Consider the following 15,470-nt stretch of genomic DNA (forward strand, 5'->3'; position numbering starts at 1 on the left):
GACACTTCCTCTTGCAACAACAGATTTTTCCGCGGGTCTCTGGTCATAGAAAATTCCAGAGGAACCGCAGAGAGAGGAGGCTGTTCTCGAAATTGAAGCTCTATACCCCTCCGTAGCACAGAAAGAACCCATTTGTCCGAAATGAGACGGGACCAATGAGGAAGAAAAAGAGAGAGGCGTCCTCCCACAGGAAGATGAGGAAAGGGAAAACCTACTTCCTCGGAAAGAGTGGTTTGTGCTACAGGAGGGGGGAGGCATCAAAACTGAGATTTCTTACCCTTGGCTACTGTGGTTTTTTTATTATTATTAGATCCAGAAGCCGATGGGAAAGAACGATGCTCATTACTTCTCTTAAGATTACGTGAACCTTGCAGAGAAGAGCCAGATTTAGCAGAACCTTGCGACTTACTTCTAGAAGCGTCTGATTTAGAACAAGAAACACGCCTAGAACTACCATTGTTGAGTTGTACATCTACTTTAACAGTAGGAGGTTCTTTGTGTAATTCCTCTTGTAATTTGCGTAAAGAGATGCCAAATAACTGCTCTTTATGAAGAGGAGAAAAGGGTAGGTTGTCTTTAAGAAACTCAGAGACGTTAGATTTTTGAAGAATCTCTTGTCTCCTCGCTAAAGAAAAATTGTCAATAGTGCCAAGATTCAAGAGCTGAGAAGTGCAAAGACATCTATCTACTTGGAGAAGAAAAGAACGAACATCATCAAATTCTTCGCCCTTATCTTTAAGAGAGGCACCTGCAGCAGCAAGAAAGTGCTCCGCATACTGTAAAGCTGCGGCAACACCCCGAAGATTGTTCTCCGACCTAGAATAAGAAGTCTGAGATAACTTGACCCCCTCAGAAGACTTAGCACCAAGAAGATTGGAAAAAGTCTTATCAAAAACAGGTTGAGATTTTCCCAAGGAAACATCATGAATATCAAAATACTTCATTCTAACCTTACCAGGGAAAGAAGATGTACTAAAAGCCAGATTTTGTCTAACTAAATTGGAGGCCTTATTGGAGGACATCTGATCGTCGACAAGATGAGAATTAATGGAAGCCAATGCAGATTTAAAATGACTAGACTCGGGAAAAGAAGCATACAACTTAGAAGAATCTCCCACAAGACCAGAGCAGGACTGAAAATCAGAAGGTTTGTGAGAACTCCTGGGAGGAGAAACTAAAGAATCGGGACCTGACAATTCTCTACGAATTGCGTACACTTTAGCTTTAAGAGTGAGATTCTCTACAGGAAGCTGATCCTGGGAAAGCCCAACTTCATCAACTGAAGGAACAGGTGAAAGGCAACTATCACTGAGAAAAGATGCCTACTGACTACTGGGAGCCAAAGACAATGAGTCATCCTCCTCGTCCGCTTTATTATCAAAAGCGGGCCGAGGGGTGACAAGAGCAGCCCCAGGAACAGTGGGGGACGTAGTTGATTTGCTTTCAATCAAATCGAGCCTACGTTCCACTGTCTTGAATTTTGAAGAAAGAGAAGCCTCACGTTTCTGAATAGAGGAAACCAAACACTTAATCTCGTCCTTATTGGAGGACTCAATTAAAGGGTTTTTACCACGATTTTTATTGTTTGTAAATTTATATGAAAATGTGGTGTTTTGAATCGTGCTATTATTATTTTTTCGATATAAAGCGTGCTTTAGTGATTATTTTGTATCGAAAGTGCAAAAAGCCAGATATGCATATTCTCGTTAGAGATTTTCGCGCCATTAGTATGTGACGTCATACGTGTCGAGCAAGCATGAAAACATTTAAACAAGTTGTGAACAGCACATACAGCAGGCTATTGATACAAAATGGAGAGATTCAACTGTTACAAGTCCCATTATATTGTGTTGTACAGTATATAGCTGTAATAATCAGCACAAAAAAGAAGAGTTTCTTTACTTTTACCAACGAGGCAAGTCGGAGAAATTTTGTGAGCTTAGAACTAAATTTAGAAATACTTCAAACCAACGGAAAACCATCTTCAATGACGAACTTACATATTGCATTCTAACCCATTTAATTCGTGATATCGACATTTTTGTTTACAAATTAATAGGCTCATTGTCCTTCAGACTGGACATAATCAGATACTTCCTTCAGTTTGAGAACTCTTATAGCCTACCAGGTATTGAGGCAATCATTGAAGTCGCCGCGGGTCTGGCAACCACAGAAATTTCTGTGTAGCATACACTTTTTATATATATGCACCTTTGATATCATATGCAACGATATATTGCCCCCCCCCCCCCCCCCCCCGCTTGAAGTTTTGAGTATTGACAAGATGTACGAAATGACTACACGGTCTATCAGACTATCCCCCCCCCCCGATTAAAATAGCAAGAAAATGAAAAAGTCGAAAACATCTCAATTAATAATCGTCAAAAATGCTGAAATACGGCAGCTTTATTTAAAAACAAAATGACGGTGCGTGCCAACGTAGTGAAAAAAAATTGCAACAATATAATAAATGACACCCCCCCCCCTATATTTTTTTTAAAGTAATGAGAGGGGACGGTTATAAGGTAGAGGTTACGACTATTGGCCCCATGTCTCCCCCCCTCTCTCTCTCTATCTCTCTCTCCCGCCCTCTTAAACACACACTATACGATTTAAGAAGTCGATAGATTTTCATCAGATTGGTAATTTTAAAATCCGGTTGCCCCCCCCCCCCCCCCCTTTGAAAAATAAAATAAAATCGACTGTTTCCTTCTACACATTATAGGTCAATGCATCAATTTAATTAATAGCAAATCTTCTCTACCTTCTCCAGTGTAACGAATAGAGAAGAACTGATTTTAATTAGATCAGCATGGGCTAATGCATGTTACACTCTACATATTACAGACCTCTAATGCTTTAAAAATATTATGATCTACAAGGGAACACAGTCAAAATGTTTGCAAACGAAATGTGTCATTCAGATATTTACCAAAAGTTGAAAACATTCCATCCTTTCTGTGAGCGGGATCTCCGTCCGAGTGGTCAATGTCGATGTAGTATTAGGCTGATATAAATGTTTGCTGAGGGAATTTCTTTAAGATTTGGCTCAGCGGCAGGTTCAAATATGTATGGCGGAATATTAAATACTAACGGGATGTCATCGATTTCGGAACATTAACTATCCATTCTGTATAATTTATGACTTTCAATAGAATCTATTCACACACATACATAGCTGCTGCAGCACATTGACACGTATGACGTCATGACGTATCACGTGACTAGATAGCTCATTAGTGACGATTTGAGAAGCAGAAGCTTTGAATATATGCAGATAAAATGCATGTTTGTATCAATTATTGGGAGTAATGAAACAATATAACAGCAGAAACGTGCTTTATTAAGGTTACTCCTTTTGATTTTAATTACATTAAAAATCGTGGTAAAAACCCTTTAAGTTTGGTTTACTAACAAAACCTTGCCCTGACTACACAGGTTGAGTCGAGTAGGGATAAGGTGGCACAGGATACATGGGATGAGGAAATCTAGCTGGCCACCTAGACCGATAAAACGTATCCCTACGGTTACCCGAAGGAAAGCTCTCCGGGCGAGAACTAACCACCGGACTACAAGGAGGTCGAGTAATGGTAGAGGTAACTCTAAGTTGACCTACCGAAGTAACCGGGGTAGGAGGAATTCCTGGGGAATCCATGACATTCCCATAAGAAAGAAAAGGGTCAGATTCCATGGGACCAAAACTTCTAGAGTCAACAGAGTCCCAGTACTCACCCTCTACAGCAATAAAAGGTAATTTAACATTTTCACCTTCATTCGCCATATTGCTTAATAATGTAATATCAAAAACTACCATGCAATACTTAGCCAAAAACAGCAAGTAGAAAAAATTCTTTTCTTCCTCGAGAAAAACGTGACTGCACTCCACAACGGCGGAAAAGAAAAGATGATACCGGATGTTGGGTTCTGAGCATGTCAGAGGTGGCGGGTCACGAAGGGTGCTTTTTTGTTTACATGTTTTTTTCCGATACAAGACTGCAAGCAGGTGAATATCTAAATTTATAAAGGTAACGTATTTATTGTGATAAATACTCAAAGAACATCCAAATGTCCATTCCATGTGGTATTTTAACAGCAAAGTATTTGCACTGGACAAAAAAGACCGTCGCCACACAATTAACATCTTTGATGATATCAACAAAAAACTTCGAGAGTGATATTATCTTCTTGCTTTTTTTTTTTTTTTTTTTTTAGATCCACGTTAGTAGAGCAAAGTGTTAATGTATGCATCGGGATCGACCTGAGAGCGCAATGACTTCGGGTTCGATGTTCTTTAAAACACTGTGTTTACATCAATTTGGTTACACGACGTACATTGTACTTTTGTCATTTGTTTTTGTTTTTTGTTGTTGTTTTTTCTGTGGTATGCATGTATGTGTGAATATGGCCTTCCTGTGTTCTCTTTTTGTTTCTGTTTTCAAGGTCTCGTGCTCGTTGGATAGAAGGAGAAAAACCTTCAAAATATTTTTGTAATTGGAATCTAGGAATTATTTGAACAAAACTATTAAAAAAATTGATTTGGAGGATATCGGAATAATATATGATCAATCAGAGATATTGGATAATGTTAAGATATATTATGAAACTTTATATAACAATAATGATTCAAACTTGATTAATGTTGATCTAGAGAACATCATTTTTTTATTATACTTCTCCTAAGTTAGATGTGCATACAGCCAATAAACTAGAGGTCAATATTGTAGAGGGAGAGGTTCTTAATGTGCTAAAAAACATGAAAAACAACAAATCTCCTGGTAGTGATGGTTACACGACAGAATTTTTCAATTTTGTTTTTGGAATGATATTAAATACTATGTTGTAAGAGCCATTAATTGTATATTTCATAAGAGGGAACTTCCTATTTCACAAAGATTAGGAATTATTTCATGTTTACCCAAAGGAGATAAACCAAGACAGCTTCTAAAAAAACTGGCGACCAATTACACTTTTAAATGTACTATACAAAATCATATCGGGCTGTCTTAGCTTCAGAATCAAACACATTTTGGATTATATAATATCAGATACACAATCTGGTTTTCTGAAAGGGAGATATATTGGAGAGAATACTCGATTTATTTATGATATTATGTCATATACTGAGAGAAACGATATTCCAAGTCTTTTAGTACTCATTGATTTTGAAAAGGCTTTTGATTCAATGTCGTGGTCTTTCATTTATAAAGTTTTAAAATATTTTGGTTTTGGGGAATGCTTTATTCAGTGGATAAAGATTTTGAACATAAATTTCAGAGCCTCGATCTTACAGAGTGGATTCCTGTCTAAACAGTTTTGACATACAAAGAGGATGTAGACAAGACGATCCTATTGCACCATATTTATTCATCATATGTGCTGAAATTCTTGCAATATTAATTAAACAAAACAAAAATATAAATGGCATATGTATACAAAATAAAGAACATAAAATATCACAATATGCAGACGATACTTCACTAGCCCTTGATGGTTCAGCTGAATCGCTTTTTGAAGCTTTGGATACTATTGAATTTTTTCCCAGTTTTTCTGGTTTAAGGATTAATACTTCTAAAACGAAGATTATTTGGATTGGTTCAAAAACAATTTCAGATCAAGTCTTTCATCATACAAGATGGAAATTGGACTGGGGATCAACAACTTTTAATTTACTTGGTATTAATTTTTCTGTTGATCTTAAAGAAATTGAAGACATAAATTTTGGACTTCAAATCCCGAAAATTGTCTCTCTTATTGAACAGTGGAAAAGAAGAATTCTTGCTCCTATTGGTTGGGTCACTGTCATTAAAACCTTACTTATCCCAAAATTGAATCAATTGTTCATATCACTTCCTACTCCTAAAAAGGAAACAATTACATATTTGTACAAAATTATCTTTGAATTCTTGTGGAAATCTAGTAATAGATAAAGTCAAGAGGTCTATGATAACACAAGATTATCTAGCAGGTGGTTTAAAGATGGTTGATATAAACAACTTTATTACATCTCTGAAATGTTCATGGATTAAGAGACTTACTAAGTCTAACTGTCATAAACCTTGGATGAGTATCTTCTTTGCTGTGTATGGAAGTGATATCTTAAAGAAATTATATGACTTTGGAGATAGCTTTATTTTAGAATGCTTACTTAATGAAAATAATGCATTTTGGAAAGATGTTTTTACTTCTTGGCTTTCTTATTTGAAGATCAGTCAAAATTCTCCAAAACTAAAAAGTAATTTTCAAAGTATTCCAGTGTGGTACAATTCTAATATTAAAATAGCTGGAAAGCCCGTTTTTATTAAAGAATGATATGATAAAGGGATTAAAGTTGTTCAAGATTTTTTTGACAATGATTGTAATTTCCTTGCCTTAGAAAAATTACAATGCTTATACAATCTCCATGAAGTTTGTGTAATGCAATATAATAGCATTATCACAGTAATTTCAAAATACCTAAAAAGTATGTCTATTGATAGACATTTAGCCAAAAAAATTACTAATTCCTGTATGCCTGTATTTTTTGAACATGTTTTGATGCATGAAAAATGTTCCAAAATCATTTACAATATTTTGAACGAAAACGATATGATCCCAACTTCTATGGTCAAGTGGAAAGCTGAACTGTCTCCATATGGAGTGGGTAATATTTTCATACAAGATGTGTTTAAAATTTGTTTCAAAACAACAACTGCTTTTTCTGCTCAATGACTACAGTTTAGAATTTTACATAAAATCCTTCCTGTTGGATATTATTTGAAAAAAATTAATGTTAAAACAAATGACTGCTGTAGATTTTGTACAAGTAATGTAGAGACGATGACACATATTTTTGCTTCATGTGATAAAACCCAAACATTGTGGAGTGAGTTGAGTCTTCATATATATAGAAAAACTTCAGAAAGAGTAGGTTTTAATGTGTCCAATATTATATTAGGTGAAAATCCACTAACTTTTAATAACAAAGTTATGAATTTTGATAATTTTCTATGTTAAACAATACATCTTTACCTGTTTAATGCAGGATAAGGAACCAAACCTTGTTGGATTATTATGTCACTTAAAGTTAAAATATCATGTGGAAAAATATGCTGCAATTCAAAAACATAAAATGCACAGCTTTGATAAAATGTGGAAGAAATGGGAAAATATTTTTGAATAATTTCTTTTTTATTTTTACATGTTTTTTTTTTTTTATTATGCTTCAATACTGTACAACAAGTTACCACAGGAGAGAATGAAATGTATGTATGATTGATTGTCCGTTTGTTTATTTATCTGTGTGATTATATTGTATGTGTCAAAAAACAAATAAATTATAAAAATCTTCTACACTTTGTGTAACGTTTAGACTGATTAAAAATTGACACTACTGGCGTAGACATTGGACTAGTCTATATTTTTGAGCGGAGCGTCATCGACGTAGTGATGATGATGCCGAGGCGTCTGTGGAAACAGGAGGCAGATTTTATCGTATCAGGGCCACACCTCTGCGTATTTTTGTCATATTTGAAAGGGAATTCAGCCAGGAAAGACAGATACACCAGGAACTTCTTTTTAGAAAACCGAATCACACGCGTATAGTAACTTGTGTTTTTCTGCAGAAGTTTGGAAAGCCTGTGGCAGTGTCATTATTCGTAGGGGAAAGTGGTCCCGGAGAATTGACACTGCACGGAGTTTGATGAATTAAACCACGTTATGCCAAGCAATCACTAGTGATAAGTCTCATTTCAATAAAGAATACAAAATTAAAGGACACAACGCATGTTTCTAAACTTTTTCATTTTTTCAGCAACATCAATTCCTGTCATGCCTAAAACTACTTTAAATGTGTTTTAAATGAAATATTTTGCGTAGTTTTCGAGTTTGAAAGCGAAATTCAAATCTTGCGATATGCATATTTACTTTCGCTATTTTAGGCGCCATTATGTGTGACGTCATATGCGTCCTCGGGTTTGAAATCATCTATTAGCCATTCCATAAACAGATTAGATTTAATTGACAAAAAACCAATTATCACGTTAACGGCTTGTAAATAATATTGCATTAAGATGTTTTGTGCCGTGCTCGGGTGTACTAGTTGTCGGTAGAAAAGATTTAGAATGAGGATTTTTCAATTTTTCGAAAGAAGGTACGAGAAGAAAGACGTGGATAATTTTTTGTTGGAGCAAGAACTTTACCTTAAAAACAAACACCCAGTCACCTTTTCAAAAACCGCTTGGACAGAGACCCTGATAAACTGCGAGAAAATGGATATTTATATCGAAGCTATAAGCACTGGTAGGCCTACAGCATATATTCTGTTTTGGTCTTCAAATTCAATACACACGCGGATCAACTGACCTTCACCTTGTAACAACATATACATGTAACTTGTGAGTTTCTACCAACTGGCAGATCAGATTTACAAAAAAATTAATGATACAAAATAATTGAACTTTGGATTAGATAAGTAATAGAACATTTTATTTCCTAACTTTAAATTGAATTATAAAATTATGTCCTCATTGAACTCGTAAAATCTTTCAAGAGTCCGTTCTCCCACTTCCTAACAACGTGCTGATCACAATTCAAAAATAATAATAAGATTGCTTAATCAAAATAAGATAATGTGATTTCCACTTTAAATTGGATTATTTTTATTGATTTTTGTTGGGGTTTTTTCTTTTTCTTTCTTTCCGAAATGCACCCGTGACAGTAGCTTGGCCTAAGGCCTAGTTGTCAACAATCTAACGTATTATAATTTGTCTAATCCAAAAATAAATAATGATTGCACTGTTTATTTTAGAAAAACAGTGCCATTTGCACACTAATTCTCACTAATAATGTGCAATCGATGTCGCCAGTAATTTTCTCCCGATATAATTGTGATACGATTCAAAATATCTCATATAAATAGTGTATTTTTATGCATTGTAATATTTCTAGGAAAATAATTTTCTTTTTCACATCGGTTCCATAGTAAATATATATCCAAAGTGCCTAAAACGATACGTACGTTACTGTCGCCAGATCATGAATTGGACCTTTAATACATGTTATATAAACCCCAGAATATACCACAATGACTTCCTTCCGAACTAAAACTTCTGGGCAATGAAACATTTTGTTCTTGACTTCATGGAGATGCAAGTTTTACTAAATACCTTAATTTTTTTTTCTCAACATGTATGTCGCTACTTCTGTGATACATACGTAACTAGTGCACATTAAGTATAATAACAGTACTATATTTGTAACTAGTGTACATTAAGTATAATAACAGTACTGTATTTGCAACATTTCAACATAGAAGCAAGTCGAATGAAGAGGGATATTAATTATTATTCCCTAGATACAATAGTTTCAATATCTATGGCAATGTAGATCAATCATAATGTCACAATTTGGATGCGTGTATTTTCATCGATACATATACGTTCTGCAGTTGAGTAATGATTTCGTCTATATATAGAGTGAATAAAAAATTCTCAGAATGCTACAGTTTCACATACTTATTTAATTTTCAAATGAATCTGAATTTCATCCTGTATTTTAGATCAAATCATAGCCCTTAAACACTGTTTAATACATACGTAACCAATACATACGTTACATGCAAGTCCGAAAATACGGAATCAAGTCAGTATAAAGATACCACATGGTTATCACATGATCTGCCACGAGGTTTTTGACCTTTAGAAAATGAAAGTACACCAGAAGTTGTAGGGCGCGAATGTCTTGGTCGTTTCTTGAAATCAGTACGAGAGCAGATTTTCAAACCCAAGGTGAGATTGTTACAGTTATTTGTATCATTACTTTGTAAGTACTAAAATGTAGATGAAAGATTAAATTACGAATGTACAATGAGTATCAACACAGATAATTAATACATTCCGCGTGATCGCCTTACAAAGGCAAATGTGCCTCACGTGAATTTCACGTGAAAATTTCTATGTGAAATTCACGTTAAAAGAGCATCAAATGTGAATTCACACGAAAAAAAATCACGTGAAATTCACATAAAATTCATGTGAATTTCACGAAATCTTTAACATGAATTTCACATAAAATTCACGTGAATTTCACATAAACTTTATAACGTTAAATCATACATGGATATTTTGATAATCTGAATCTCGGGTTCAGATGAACACAAAAAGGAGTACAAATCTGCTTTCAATCTGCTGATAATTTAATTGATTGAATTTGTTTTTACATGGTTGTCTTCATTGTCTTTTCTTTCTTTCTTTTAATCTCTGAAAAAGAAATATTTATGTATTAAAAGGACTGTTCAATATACAAAAGGAGTCATCTTAAGCCTTATGTACACATACTGTACTATGAATGAAATTGCATGTAGATGTAGCAGAAACGAAGAAGAAAAAGTTGAAAAATTATCAATAATTTGTGTTTGAAAGAAACATAACCTTTTATATATCATTATACAGAATAGAATATAATTATTTTACAAGATACAGAAGGAAGTCATGGAATATGTTTTCAAATTGTCATGTTCTAGTCCAGAGGCGATTTGAAAATGACTTTGCATTCCTCATTATCTAGATGAAATCTATATAAATGCATTGCTTAAAATGAAACGATTGACATTGATAGAGCTTTCAAGCTTACATTCTTCTCATTTAAAACTATTGTTAAAGGGGGGAGCAACCAATATATATACATTTTATTGGCATTACGATATATATAACAATCGATGGACATTGTTACACATCACCCCCCCCCCCCCCCCTTCAACGTGCCTGATCTCGATGATGTCTCTATGAAGGTAATAGAACGTTACTTAGCACCCCTAATCAATATATAGATCGATTAAATTATAAAAATTATGTTCTGAATTACGATTACCATGTTCTCTGATGAATAAGGAAAGATTAACAAACCGTGTAGAGTTATGCGATTCTGCGACACGTCCCCGAAGTGACTTCCGTATTTTCGCTGTCGTGCCTATTCGTTATGTCTAAAGTAATTCTCATCAGTCTGAAATAAGCGGTTGCATTAGGAACGTTAGATCACATAAATGTAATAAGCCTAATGGCTTGAATTTACACTGAACATTTATATATTACAATGCTCAATCTCATCTTACCTGTAGAGTTTCTATGTACTTTCACATTCGCTGTCTTGCATACGTCAGACGCGTCAGACGGCTTACTCGAGTGTGACGTCACAGCCTTGTAACTATTACCGGAATCTGACTGTTACAGTGTAAAGCTTTATAGATATATTTTTAAAAGTTATCTAAATATACATGGACAGTAATGTTAAGGATTGTTTATGTTTTTCGCTTTCTTCCGAGTGCTAGAAATCTGTGTTTTCCTTTTGATTGACGATCTACAAATTCGGGATGGTGAATACGGCTGATAGAAAATTTTCATTTCTCCATGCGTGTATCAGCAATTTCCAAAAAGTCTAATTTTATGCATACACCAGCTTCCAAGGTATCACACCGGTAATTATTCTCGATGTATCTAATAAGGAGGGGGGGGGGGGTAATTAAAATTGATGCCAAACTACCGACAGCGGAAAACAATATCATGGCATTTTTTCCCACCTGCACAATAAGTACCCTCAAATCACATGTATGTAAACAGCCCAAGTGCACTCCGACAAGTAGCCTGTTACTAACATCATAAAGCAGCGAGATAAAAACTTTAAATCATCTTCAGTAGTTTTACAAAACTGACAAAAACAACAATCTTTTGGAATGCATGGTTTTGAATATCCACCAGTTTCAATTTCTAAAGGGTGGGCAAATATTCTTAGCTATTTAAAACGTACTACTCTCACGAATGGAAATTTCAAATGGTCTTATCAGTTTTAATTCATAGTTCTTTCTGATTTTGCTGTAAAATAGTAATTTTCCATGTGTAGAAAATTTCGTGGTTTTGAAGTTGCATATTCTAACTCTATCAAAATAGTGATTCTTCAAGTAGTTGGAAAATATGCTTTCATTAATATCTATGATGATGGGAGATTTAATTTATATTTTAATTCTTAAGAGAAAAAATGATGGGAAATGAGAGAAATCATGTGTGGAAAGTACATGTAATCATACTGCGTACAGAACTACAATGCAAGTTTATAATTTCACAAATAAACGAGGAGAGGGAGGCGTGAGCAGGATCTACTTTATTGGTCGTGTGCCTACATTTTATAAATGTACTCTAACTTTTGAATTGCCTAATCTCCATATCGTTTTATATTTTACCTTAATTTTATTTATTTTTTCGCTTGAATATATTAAGAAGTGTGAATATTTCACTTTAATCGCTTTTCTTGTGAAATTTTTAACGTGAATAGCTTTTCACGTGAAATTCGTGTGAAATTGTTCGTGTGAATTTCACATGAAGAAATTTCACGTGAAATTCGTGTGAATCTTTTCACGTGAAATTCACGTGAATCAACGTTCACATTATTTCCTTGCGAAAATCAAATCACATTAAAATTTTCGCAAGGAACTAATGTGAAAAGTGATATAATGCTTTTCACATGAAATTCATGTGAAAAATTTAACGTGAATTTCATGTGAATTGCTGTTCACGTGAAATTCATGTGAATATTTTAACGTGAATTTCACGTGAAAAGTGATTCACGTGAAATTCATGTGGACATATTAACGTGAATTTCACGTGAATCACTTTTCACGTGAAATTCACATGAAATTTACGTGAATTTCACGTGAAAGGTTCATGTGAATTTCACGTGAACAGCATTTCACGTGAAATTCACGTGAGGCACATTTGCCTGTGTACTATATGTTGATACCTACGTTACTTTTGGTAACGTAGGTATCCATACTTTTTACACACTATGGGTCTGTTCGAATAATGATAAAATCTGAATTGATGTCAAGAAAAGTTCCGTTTATATTCAAACTCCGTACACATTTTCAAATACTTCAATATCTGTCAGCGGTTCCATTGTTCATCTGGATAATAAATAAGATGGTATACTTTAGATGTCATTTATATGACTTCGAGTAACGACTATAAGTGAGGCAATATCAAAACTTTGCATGAGAAGTTGTTGCCTACACTATCTTTGTTATTTTATAATCTTCAAATAAATTTACGACAACAATAACACTACAAATATATAAAAGGAAAGCACATATATAGTGGTAACGTATGTATTGATACTTACGTGTGTTATTTTTCTGATTGTTTTAGATGGCAAAAACTGCTGCTGAAAAGCAAAAAGCATATCGGGAGCGCAAAAAGCAAAAGGGCCTGAATATCTCCAAAAAGAAAAACTTGGGGTAAAGAATTATTATGTTCCAGCAGAACAATTTAGTAAAAAGAAATTAACGGAAAGAAATAAGAAGAACATGATGAGAAATAGACTTTCGAGACTGAGAAAGAAACAGGGAGAAAATGAAAATTTATAGGCGCAAAGTCAAAGTGACACGGGGTACAGCTCTGTGCAAGCAGATGAGGGAACACCGGAAGCTCCGCGCTTGATCGTTAGACTTCCGGGTATTGCATCATTGAACTCGAAAAAGTCAGCGGGGGTGAAGACCATCAGAAAGCGTGCTTTAGCCAAAGCTAATAGGTCAATCAAGAGTCTTGAGAATGAAGTCAATTCTTTAAGAAAGAAAATTAGGTCTCGAAATAAACAAATAGAGAGATTACGTCACAAGGTTTCAAAGGAAACTAGAAAGGATGGTACGCCTGTAAAAGTAACAGATGCTGATTTACAAGGGATAGAGATGACCCCTAAGAGAAAGGCTAAAGTCAAAAGAAAGCTAATGTTAGTGAATGCCCTTCTATCTGAAATAAAAAAGTCTAGAGCAGATTTCTCCAGAAAAGCAAGGCGTCCACTTCATAGCATCCTTGCAGGCAAAGTAACGAGAAAATATCGATTGATATCAGTGATAAGCAGAGGTACTGGATGTGCACGGAATAGCCTCTTGAAATGCAACAAAAAGGTCACAACTTCCATCCAAGAAGTCCGGAAAAGCTTAACAAAGGAGATAGAGAGCGATGTCATTTCATATCTAAGAAGAGAAGACAACTGCTGCATTCAGCCGGGAAAAGCCGACGCAAAAAAGGAGATAGATGGGGGGGGGGGGGGGGGACACAAACTGTAATATTGACAGATTACATGAAGAACTTGCATATGAAGTTTTTGTCAGAAGACCCGTCTTTGAAGTTGTCATTTTCGTCATTTTGTCGAATAAGACCTAAGAGCGTATTACTAGCTTGTTTTATTACACGGAACGCTTGCCTCTGCATACGACATCAGAATATGGCGTTAAAAGTAAACGCGTTACGCAAATTTGGGATTAATCTGAACAAAAATCCAGAGAGGATTGTCGATGAAGCAGAAAATTTGGAAAGTCTTTTGACAGAATTACCTGATACGATCTTGTATAAGACATGGAAAAGATCTCCAATTGATCCTAGTGGAGAGAAAATGAAAATGAAGGTAGTTGAGGAGAGTCTATGCAAAGATGAGTTCGTTGTCGTTTTCAAGAAGGAGGTACAGGAGTTCTGTGATCACGTGTTTTGTATCCGCAAACAGTATGCAGAGTTAAGTAAGCTGAAAGAGAATCTCCCGGAACATGAAGTAATACTCCAAATGGATTTTGCAGAGAACTTTACATGTCGATCCCTTGACGAGGTACAGACAGCGTACTGGAATCAAACCAGCGTAACATTGCATCCAATAGTTGCATATTATAGAGAGAGTGCAAGTTTGAAACACAAATCTATCGTCATTATCACTCTGCTAGTACCGTTTGTGCCTTCATTGATGCAACTATACCAAAAGTACAAGAAATCGACCCATTGGTGAAGAAGATTCATTACTGGACTGATTCGCCCTCCAGTCAGTACAAAAATAGATTCATGGTCCGTACCATATTATCACACGAAGATAAATATGGAATAAAAGCTCAGTGGAATTACTTCGAGGCAGGTCACGGGAAGGGACGTTGTGATGGACTTGGGGGAACAACCAAGAGAATGGCCGATGAAGCTATTTGCCAAGGCAAAGCCATAATCCAGGATGCACGTGAATTCTACCGATGCGCAATTACATCATCAATGAGAGAGGTGACATTTATTTTCATTGAAAAGGAGACATGCATGGCAAAAAAGGAAGAATTAGACGGACTGTGCATAAAGACTGTAAAAAAAAAATACCATGAAATTGTATGCAATAGTAGGCGTCTCCAAAACAACTCTTCTTACACAAGCTGCTATTGTGAGCTATGCCTGAGGAGTGATTACTGTGATGGTTGGTATCGGACTTCTTTTGAGGTTCGAAATAAAGAAGTAGAGGCCACATCTGTTGAAGTAGAGGCTATCATTCATGAATCTACAGGTAATGCTAGAACTGAAGAAGTGGACACAGCAGTTGATGAGGAAAATAGCCGCTGCCTTGACAATACAGATACATACGTTACCAGTTCGGTAGGAGCCAGTTCTGATATTTTCTATCATGCTGGGGAGTTCGTAGCCTGTGTT

The sequence above is a fragment of the Ostrea edulis genome, chromosome 5 (assembly GCF_947568905.1).
Source record: "Ostrea edulis chromosome 5, xbOstEdul1.1, whole genome shotgun sequence".
Taxonomy (NCBI): domain Eukaryota; kingdom Metazoa; phylum Mollusca; class Bivalvia; order Ostreida; family Ostreidae; genus Ostrea; species Ostrea edulis.